Source organism: Prionailurus viverrinus, chromosome A1 (genome assembly GCF_022837055.1).
Source record: "Prionailurus viverrinus isolate Anna chromosome A1, UM_Priviv_1.0, whole genome shotgun sequence".
Classification (NCBI taxonomy): Eukaryota; Metazoa; Chordata; class Mammalia; order Carnivora; family Felidae; genus Prionailurus; species Prionailurus viverrinus.
The window spans coordinates 35739296-35750850 of NC_062561.1; positions in this window are offsets into that span (position 1 = coordinate 35739296).

The following is an 11555-nucleotide window of genomic DNA, read 5'->3' on the forward strand; positions in this document are numbered from 1 at the left end:
CAAGGCCCACCACTCCCCGCCCCCCTGCCCCATGGCTGAGCAAGGGAATAAGAAAATCCAGTGCTCCCTCTTTCGGCACCAGCAGCAAATTCAAACTACACAAGCCACAGGCTGGGTGTGGAAAACCTTAGCCTAGCCACACCCCACTGACCACTACGAAATCTTTCTCTGCCTTCTCAAGCCATTGCTAGGCCAGCTTGGGAGCCTGTCCCTTTTTCCCCAGAGATGCTCACTGTGTGTACAATAAACTTTTTCACACCCTCTTGGTGCATATGAAATTATCATAACCAAATACGAGGTAGGAGTTCACCCTACCTTTGTGGATTGACAGGAGCACATTGTTTAAAATGCATAAGAGCAAATATTGTTTTAAAAACGACCTGGGGAGATTTCCAGGGTGTAGTCTCAAGCTTAGAAAGCAATTTGCAAAACAACATCGGTTGTATGATTCCATTTATGTAAAAATAAGTATTACATATAATGTATGTTTATATATATATATATATGATATTATACGTATGTATAATGGAAAAATCTATCTATCTATCTATCTATCTATCTATCCATCCTAAAGAAAATGAACTGGAATCTGTTACCTCTGGTCACTCCTGGGCAAGGGAATGGAAAATAGAAAGAGAGCAAAAGGTCACCGTGATGTTTCAATCTGTATACTTATGTAAGTCTTGAATCATTTATCACAGATGTATTATTATATTTATCTAAGGCACTACCAATAAGTAAAATGAAATGAAACAAAATAAAATATTTAGCCTAAAATAATTTTTTAACTAATTTTAGAATGGTTTCACTCATCAGGTGGGGGAAAAAACCTTCTGAATGTGGGTACCCCAAACTGAGGGGGTTGTAAGGAAATGGGTACTCTTTGCATTGTCAGTAGCTCAGGAGAAAACTGATTAAGACATATCAAAAGGCTCAAAAATGATCAAATCCTTTGAGTAATTCCATTTCTAGTGATCAATTCTAAGGGAAAAAAATTAGAGCTTGTAGTGCAATTTACATAAAAGAACTCCTATCACATTGTTTGTAAAGTTAATTTTTATTTCTATCAATGAAATACATGCACTTGGTTTAAACATGAAGTAGGTTGTAACGTTTATGGTGAACACAGCAAGCCCTGCTCCAACATTTCCCATCTCTCTAAGCCCATTCCTCAGATTCTGCCTCCCCTCCGATCTTTGGTAGGTTTCTTTGGATGTGTCACTCCATGTTTTTCGATACTACACTATTTTCCTGCTACTTCTCAGTTCATCAGTTTTAGGTTTAATATATTGATTCTACTATGGTGGCTGAGACTTCAGCTCTCCTGCATCATCATCCCCACTCATCCCTACTTCCTGTCCTCTCTTCCTCTCAGTCCTATTATAGCACAATCTTTCTTCTCTATTATTGTAACTCTGTAAGTATTGGATTGAGTCAAGAAGTGAGCTATGATTACATGTCCTTGCTTGTACAGTATTTTTTTCTAAAGTTAATCACTGCTTTTTCTTTTCTATGTAACTCTTTCTAATATTTTCCCCATGTTTCCAGATGTTTAACTCTTCTTCAGTCAACTCCTCCTCAAAGAACTTCCTAGGGTGTCTCTTTCCTGTTTCTCTCATGTTAAATACAGACTAATTTTTTTTATCTTCCTCTTTTTTTGTGTACCCCCTCCTTTGCTTGTGTGTATCTTTCTCTTGGGAGGGAAAAATGGAAGACCCCTTTAAAAAAAAAAGAATTGTATATCTGGGGGTCCTTGGGTGGCTCAGTTGGTTAAGCACCCAGCTCTTGATTTCAGCTCAGGTCATGATCTCATGGTTCATGAGTTCAAGCCCCGCATAAGGCTCTGTGCTGATAGTATGGAGACTACTTGGGAGTCTCTGTTTCCCCCTCTCTCTGCCCCTCCTTGCTTGTGCTCACTCTCTCTTTCTCTCTCTCTCAAAAATAAATAAACATTTTTTAAAAAGAATTGAATATCTGAAAAATCTTTTATGGCTTCTTATAATAATTTAAGATAATTTCCTCTTTTTTGTTTTTCTCTTATTAGTTTGCTCTCGGACATTCTGCATTGATTTTCTAATTTCTTCTACTGTCCTCCATTTTGTTTGTTGTATTTTCTGAGGATTCCTCAATTTCATCCTCCAATCCTTTTATTGAATTGTTTATTGTACTACCATATTTCCTATTTTAGGGGCTCTTTCTAATCCCTTGATTTTTTTTATAGCCTCTTGTGTTTGTTTTATGGAGATAGTATCTTTTATTGCTCCGAAGATATTAAATATAGATTTTTGTTTGTTTTCTTCTGCATTGTCTCTTTTTTATGGGTCCTTTTTTAATTTGTTTGTTTGTTTTTCTCTTTAATGTTGGATGAGTTCCTCACATATATAGTGATCCTTAGCTGAACATTCACATTTAAGGCTGGCAATTCCAAAGTTGCTGATTAGAAGCTCAGCGTTCATGAGTGTGATGCACATGGGAATGACTTGCCCACCCGAGAGCCTAACGAAGATTTTTAGCTCCGGAGTAAACATGGCTTTTAGAGAGACATACATGTCAATATCAAGATCTCTTCTCTGGAAGGGTTAAGTTTCTCCAAAAATTGTCTCATCCCCTGGTGGGAGCAAGGGGATTCAGTGAAAAGTCACCATATAACTGGCTATTAGTGTTCTTGAAAAGTAGGGCAGGGGAACACAGCTGAAGACTCAAAGATTAGTGCATTTTAATGCCCTGCCTTCAGCTCTGTACCCTACCCACTCGCTCCTCCCACTTTCCGTGGCGGTGCCAGTACAAGTACTATGAAACCTCCTGTTACTACAAGAGGGAGGCAGACAAACTGACAGTCCAGTGTAGAGCCTGAAGGAAACATTATGTTACTGAGATGGTGTGCCTTACTCCTCAAGTGCGTGGGGCTGGAGTCCTTTGCATGACCAGTGTAGTTTATTGACACTTAAGGTTTTCTAAAGATGGATCCTACTCTTAGGACTAACTCTGGCCAACATAAGGAGATAAAATGTTGTAAGCTGGATAAAAAGTACCAGGCAGCAGCCTCACATAGAGCTATATTGCTAACATAAATCTTCCTGGTAGCTGGTCTGGAGCTCACTGTTTCTGTGTATTGAATTTTAGCCTATTTTTATAGTCATGCATTCCTATAAAGATGCTTATTACAGACTGCAAAGACCTGATTATGAAGAGTAGCTGCAGAAAATGAATTATGCAAAGGAAAGACCTTGCATTCTTAATAAATATACTTGTTAACAAATATGCAGCGAAGAAACAACAGGCTGAGAACCACTACCCTAGAAATCAATGCTTATTCTAAGGAGAGGTTCATTTAGAGATAAGCTGTATCACTTGGCAAACACATGTGAATGACATCCTGCAGCTGGAGCAGATGAAATGTGTTTAGCCCACGAGGGTTTTACCTTGTGCCACCACTGGGAGAGAACCAAAAAAGTGTTTTTGGCCCCTCTTGCTGGACTCTTGGTTCAAGTTAGGCTGATGTCAGGATCTAGGCTAAACTCACTCCACACCTTCCTTGGTACTTTGCTCAAAGAGTTAAGGAGAAGCATCCAGAAGGCGTGTTCAGAGATGGCTTTGGAATGACCTGGGGGACTTGGGGTCCCTATTTCTAGTCACTCCCACCCTGAGAGTAAGTGATTTCTTGCTGTGAATAACCGAAATGCTGCCTCACTGAACTTTTCCATATGTGTAAGAAATTTTATAATGTACAATCCAAGGGAAGTAGGCTTAGTACAGTCTTCAATGGACACATACAGCAATTCAAATATTTATTAGATGTAATGCCACCTATCTACCCATGCATATATCTACCCATGTCTATTATAAGTCTTTAAATTATCCTATGGAATGTCCTTCAATCTTCAATAAGTACCCTGTTGTATATTAACATGTAAATGTTACTCCATCTTAACACTGGTTATAATTGTCTATTAATACATCTATCTCCCTTCCGGACTCTTATGAAATCATAGGTGGGGCATCTGGGTACATAGTCTATGCTGACTACATACTTGCTGCATGAAGGACTGACTTACAATTTCTTTATTAAATCTTCTCACAAAGCTATCCTCACTTCTCATTCCAGCTTGTAAATAGTCTAGGGGAAAGTATGGGTGTATAAATAGGAGACAGAGTGGATACGGATCAAATTGTCAAATGAATTTGACTCTTTTCATGTACATAAACCCATTTTTGGAGCTGACTATTGAAAAACACAACTGCAACTTCTGAGACGTATTGAGACAAATGTACGTTGATATAAACACCTTAGCAAACAGATTGACACTATCTTTTTTTTTTTTTAATTTTTTTTTTCAACGTTTATTTATTTTTGGGACAGAGAGAGACAGAGCATGAACGGGGGAGGGGCAGAGAGAGAGGGAGACACAGAATCGGAAACAGGCTCCAGGCTCTGAGCCATCAGCCCAGAGCCTGACGCGGGGCTCGAACTCACGGACCGCGAGATCGTGACCTGGCTGAAGTCGGACGCTTAACCGACTGCGCCACCCAGGCGCCCCTCTTTTTTTTTTTTTTAAGACAGAGAGAGAGACAGAGAGACAGAGAGTAGGGGAGAGGGGCAGAGGAGAGACAAAGAGAATCCTAAGGAAGCTCCACACTTAGCATGGAACTTGATCCCATGACCCTGGAGTTATGACCCTGAGCTGAAATCAAGAGTCTGACATTCAACCAACTGAACCATCCAAAGGCCCCAACATTATCTTTTAAAGTTGAATTTACATCCTATATTCACAATTTGGTAATTCCATCCCTATGGTCTTAAGGAATTCTTGCTCACTACATACATACATACACAAAAGAACATGCGCACAAAAGTCTATTGCAGCTTTCTTTATAACACCAGAGAAATGGTGTTATACCTAAGTGTCAATTGACAAGAGAGTGTGGAAATGATGAAATAGTGACTGAGCGGATATGAACTCAAGCTACATACACAATAAAGGTGAATCTTAGAAACATGTGATGGTTAGTTTTACATATCATCTTGGATAAGCCGTGGTGCCCAACTGTCTGGTACAAACACTAGTCTAGATGTTGCTGTGAAGTACTTTTTAGATACGATGAAAATTTTTAATCGGTAGACTTTGAGTTAAGCAGATTACCCTTCATAATGTGTGTGAGCCTCATCTATTCAGTAGAAGGCCTTAAGAGCAAAGACTGAGGTTTCTTAAAGAAAGAATTCTGCTTCAACGCTAAAACATAGGAACCCTGCCTGAGTTTCCATTTCCCACCTGCCAGCCTGGCTTATAAATTTTAGACTTGCCAGCCCCTGCTGTCAAATAGTTAATTCCTTAAAATGTATATATTTCTTTTTGTTTTAATTTTTTTTTTACATTTATTTATTTTTGATAGAGAGAGACAGAGCACAAGTGGGGGTAGAGCAGAGAAAGAAGGAGACACAGAATCCGAAGCAGCCTCCAGGCTCCAAGCTGTCAGCACAGAGCCCTACGTGGGGCTCGAACTCACAAACCATGAGTCGCTTAAGCGACTGAGCCAGCCAGGCACTCCTAAATGTATATATTTCTTAATATAAATTGGGGGTGGAGCAGAGAAAGAAGGAGACACAGAATCCGAAGCAGCCTCCAGGCTCCAAGCTGTCAGCACAGAGCCCTACGTGGGGCTCGAACTCACAAACCATGAGTCGCTTAAGCGACTGAGCCAGCCAGGCACTCCTAAATGTATATATTTCTTAATATAAATTAAGTATAACATAATATATATATATATGTTAACATATATATATAGTATAAATATAACATAATATAAATATAAAATATATGTTTTTACCTTATACCTTATACCTCCTTTTTACCCAATAGAAGATATTATACCTGTATAATAAGACCTATTGGGTCTGCCTCTGTGGAGAACCTTAACTAATACAAAACATAAATACCAATAATAAAGCATATAAAACTACATACAGTGGTACTTTAGTGTCATATCTATAGAGCCCAAAAAGAAGGAAAGCTAAACAATATTATGTTTAGTGATGTATACATAGGTAAAAATATATATTTAAAAGAATGGTTACTCCACACATGCATGAATTCACGGTATCTCTGTGCAAGGAGTCAGGGGGAGGAGCATAGACTTTCCTTTTACATGGTGTCGATAATGTTCCAGTTCTTAGGTAAGGTGGTAGGTTTATGAGTATTCATTTTATTATTATACCTTATATTTTTATATGTATATTAAACACAGTCTTTTTATGAGACCAATATTCTAGGATTAAAACATTTTTTAATAACAAATCTTATAGGCCCCTATATAAAAGAACATTGTGCTGAGCTCCCTTTGCTGGCTTAGCCACTGTTTTTAACATAAAATATTTCCTCTTGGAAGCCTCTGCCTATTCCTTTTTCTTTAGCAGCACTCTTTCCTCTTTTATCCTTGTCCCACTTGTACTTTTCACAGCTTCTAATCCATTAACCACTCTGACATATGGATTTAAATGCCCTTCTTATTACACTCTGTTGGATTCAAGTTCTCCAGGTCTGATTTTCCCAACTCTGTTTCATAATCGGTAGCTTTTCCTATAGCCCTTATTTACTACCCACTCATCTTGTTGGACTGCCTTTCCCTTACATTCATTCTGCCCAGACTCTGAACTATATCCTGGGAGAGTACAATATCCCCTGTCGACAACTTGGGCTTTGATTACTTCTCCCCTTAACCTTGTTCTTTTGGTTAAGTAATTCTTCTTGGCCAAAAGTTCACACCTGTTCCCCCAAGTTTCTTTCCTTCAATTCTCTCTTTGACCTTCTCTAATCCGGCTTTTACCCACTTCACTCCATTGAAACACAAAGCTCCCAATTACCTCCTCCTCAGGGGCTAAGCCTCCTGGCCTCTGTGCCAGCCTCAGCCCCCTTGACCTCACAGCTGCCTTTGATCTTGTGAAACACTCTCTCCTTGGGTCAGTTGACAACTCCCACAAGGGCCAAGCAGAATGTGCTCCTTGCCTAGAATGTGGAGGAGTCAGCATGCAGCTGTCTACCCAGAGTATTTTGCATGCTGCAAAGTAGCTCTCAGCTAAAAGAGGGGAGTCTTGAGATGAGAATTCGTTTTTCATTTAAAAGCTGAATAAAGGATTGATCATGCGGGCTAAAGTAACTTAGGGAAAGAAAAGAGCTGTCGATGATTAGAAAATGCAGACCTTCTTTCAAATAATTTTTCAGGAGTTTAACAAATAGTTGTATAAAGTGAAATTTTTGAAAGAATTTGAATTCCAAAGCTCACTGTAATAATTTGTCCCTGTGTTGTTGTTGTTGTTAATTTTCTAAGCATCATATTTGGGTTTTAGTTTCATAGCTAAATACATGAGCAGCATATTTGGACTTTTTTATTTGATTGCTTTGTATTCAGATGTAGAAAAGGCTAGAAATAATCTTTTCTTCTCTGAAATCATACTAGAAAAAAATTCCTTTATGGCCTTTATTGAAACTTACCATATATTAAGATGGAATGTATTATTAATAATACAGTTGCATGAATTTGAGTTGATAATGTGCACTTGGATATTCAAGATATTCCCTCCTAAAATATCTCCAAGTTACTATTGTTGATTTATCTCTATAATTCCATACACTTAAGCTAAACAGGACTCTTTTCTCCCATATGCCTTTACTTTCCCTCCTCCTCATCTTTGCTCCTGAAGCTTTTTGGGTTTTTGTTAATTTGTTGGTTTGTTTTTTCCTGACTTTAAGACCTCCTTGTTCTCTCATTTCCACTGGTCAAAATTTCTCCCATTATTTGACCAGCAGTAATACTTGGCTTGTACCCTTTCTGACCTTATTGTGTTTGGTTTATGCATTTGCTATAGTATTTAAACTTTTATTTGGAAATACTTTTGAACTCACAGAAAAGTTTCAAAAATAATACAGAGCATAATACTCTTGCATGGATATACAAATTTGCCATATTTGTTAAATCTCTTTCTTTCTCTGTATGCATGTGTTGTGTATAGTATTTCCCTCCTGAACTTCCTTAGGATAGGTTGCATTTATCATGCCCCTTCAGCCCTTAACATCTCAATACGTATTTCCTAAGAACAAAGCTATTATTTTATGTAACCATGGTAGAGTATTCAACTTCAGGAAATTTAACACTGATACTATACTTTTTATCTAAGCAGTCCATGTTCCAATCATGTCTCTTGTGCTAATAAAATCCTTAAAAATTTTTTTGGTGCAGAATCCAGTCTAAGATCACCCATTGCATTTAGATTGCATTTAATCTAAGTCATGTCCTTAATTGGCACTTTGCACCTAATAAGCATTCTGGAAGTAGTCATGTGAAGAACATGCAAATATCCTGCTCTTCATCATTCTCTTCCCCTATATTTAGTATCCACTGATGATTTTTGCCCAAATCAATCTTTACTATGATAACTGTAAAATGGTGAGTTTCCAATTCTACTACTCCACCCACATTTATTGTCTGGATAAGTCTTTAAAGAAGAGCCCTCAGTCTTACCATTTTTTTTTTTTTTTTTTTTTTTTTTTTACTATTTAATCATTATCAATGTAGTCTCATAGATTCCTACTTTATTCACTGGGTTACTGTCCTTATTTATTTTGATGCTTAAAGTTGTCTCTGATTTGGCCAGCAGAAGCCCCTTCAAGCTGGCTTCTGTACGCTTTTGTTACGTCCATGCATTTTCAGATCACTTCCTGAAGTGGTCTTGCAGGATGACACTTAATGGTCTTGCAGGATGATCCAGACTCATCTCACCCTTCTCAGCCCTGTGAACAGCTATTTATTCATTCATCTCACAAGCATTATTTTAGTACCCGCCACGTACCAGGCACTCTTCCAGGCTTCACAGATATGGTGATAAGCAGATCTAGTCATCGTCCTTTTCTTAATGGAATTTACAGTTAAGTGGATGATATGGACATTAAAATATTCTTTCCCCATGTCTTACACTCATTCATCCTATCCCAGTGTGGTGAAGTACATGAATTTCTCACAAATCGGATTGCATGCTTACCGAATGAGTCTTAAGTCTTATTTTTCTGGTAATCTCCAAATTTCTCCCTGTCAGAGTCTGGAGCAGGGTGACTCTGCAGGCTTGAAAGAAGAGGCTCTAAGTCTAAGGTTGTCTTCAGCCAGCAGGGAAGGTTTTACAGGAAGCTCTGTCCTGGGACTTGAACCCATGACCCTGAGATTGAGAGTTGTGTGCTCTACCAACTGAGCCATCTAGGCACCCCCATGCTCTTCTTAACTTTCGCATGGAAAAGGACATCTTTGACCATCCCACCAAGACCCTCACTCACACTGTTCATTCCTTCAACATTACCTTTACAGTCTGAAACATAGAACCTTGAAGAACATGGCAGGAAGCTTAGATTTTTGTTTAAGGACTCTGGGAAAAAAAGAAAGAAGAAAGAAAGAAAGAAAGAAAGAAAGAAAGAAAGAGAAGAAAGAAAGAAAGAAAGAAAGAAGAAGAAAGAAAGAAAGAAAGAGAAAGGGAAGGAAGGAAAGAAAGAAAGAAAGAAAGAAAGAGCGAGCCATTGTGACATTTAAGGTAACTGATGATAGATATACCTCTCTCTTGAGCTACAAAAAGTAACAACCTAGACAAAAAAAATTAGCCCCTTTACCTCTATAATTTGGAAAACTTGTTTGAAATCTGAAATCCTCGAAATAAACAAATCATTGCACACAGATTCAAAATAAATAAAATGTCCCATGGTGAGTCTTTAAGCACAACCTCTTGTCTGATTTAGGGATGCAACTTCCTGCTTTGGTCATGCTGTTTTAAAGTATTAGTGTGACTGTTAGTTATACCTCAGGGACTTTTGAGAATGTAATTTACAACATTTAATATAGATGAAATGTGAATGTTTTTCATACCCAGTTGTGCAAAGCTAAATGCATAAGAGCAGCTGACTGAAAAAAGTGTATTTGTGTTAGCAATGCTCAATTCTGAAGACCTTTCCATGACCCTACCACTTTCTCTTATTTATGTAAAAAGTGGTGAGAAGCAGCAACGTGTCCCAGAAGGAGAGGTATCCTGGAGACTTCAAAGCACATATATTGTGGGAAGTTGAGGCCTTGAGAAAAAATATAATCAATTCATCTGAAAATTGGACAGTAAAATAATCAAATTGTGATTGCTTTACTCACCAACAGATAAAAGTATCTATAATCAAGATTGGAGACATTTTTCTCTCTAAAAAAATAGATATGAAGAAACAATTGGCATAAGCTTCTTTTATTTTTATTTTTTTATTTAAAAATTTTTTTTAAATGTTTTATTTATTTTTGAGACAAAGAGAGAGACAGAGCATGAGCGGGGGAGGGGCAGAGGGAGAGAGTGAGACACAGAATCTGAAGCAGGCTCCAGGCTCTGAGCCGTCAGCACAGAGCCTGACTCGGGGCTTGAACCCACATACCCTGAGATCATGACCTGAGCTGAAGTCGGACGCTTAACTGACTGAGCCACCAGGTGCCCTGGCATAAGCTTCTTTTAAATTACTTTTTTTTCTGATGATAAAAGGAACACATTTTTAAAAAAAATATGAGACGCTGAATTGCAAAAAGAATGAAATAAATTTGCTATAGTCTCACTATCCAAGTATACTAATAACTGCTATCATTTAAAAAAAATTTTTAATTTTAGAGTGAGCAGGGAAGAGGGGCAGAGAGAGAGAGAGAGAGAGAGAGAGAGAGAGAGAGAATATCTTAAGCAGGCTCCAAGCTCAGCACAGAGCCCCACACAGTGATCCCACGACCCTGGGATCCTGACCTGAGCTGAAATCAAGAGTCAGACACTCAACCAACTGAGCCATCCAGGTGCCCCCAACTATTATTATTTTGATGTGACTGAGAGAATTGGGGTGAGACAATAAGGAGAATTCTACATTCTGGCTTTTGTAATCACTTTCTATTCTGAGCATTTCTCCTTGTCCTTAAATAATCTTCAAAATCATGATTTTCAGTGCCTACATTTTATTTCAACATACACATACACCTCATTTGTTCAACAACTTTCTGGTTTATGGAAATGTAAGTTGTTTGCAATTGTTAGTCATAATGAACAATGTTGTGGATTTCTGGTGTAAAAAATGGCAGATTGACTATTCACACTTTAGCCTTCTGCTTCCCCAAACCCTGCTAAAATTTCAAAAAAGGGGCATTAATCCACAAGGAAAAACAGAGTGAAAAGGAGAACTCAACAAATTATAGATAATATATTCTTTGGAAGATTGAAAGAGGACAGAGGAGAGTAACTGGCTTAGAAGACAAAGAGATGACCCAAAGGCTTGTGGGGAAGGTTCCAAAGAGAAGCCAACCAACTGACCCCAGAAAATGCTGAGATGCTCAGCCCTTGGAAATATCTTGCTATTTCTTCCCTATAGATGACCTTTCTTAAACATGTCTCCCTGCAATACCCATGCAAGATTGACAACACACTTTGAATTTACACAGTGTTATAAGTCAACTATATTTCAATTTAATTAATAATTGACTGATAATTAGTTTTCTTTCACCCTTTAAAAACATGACAC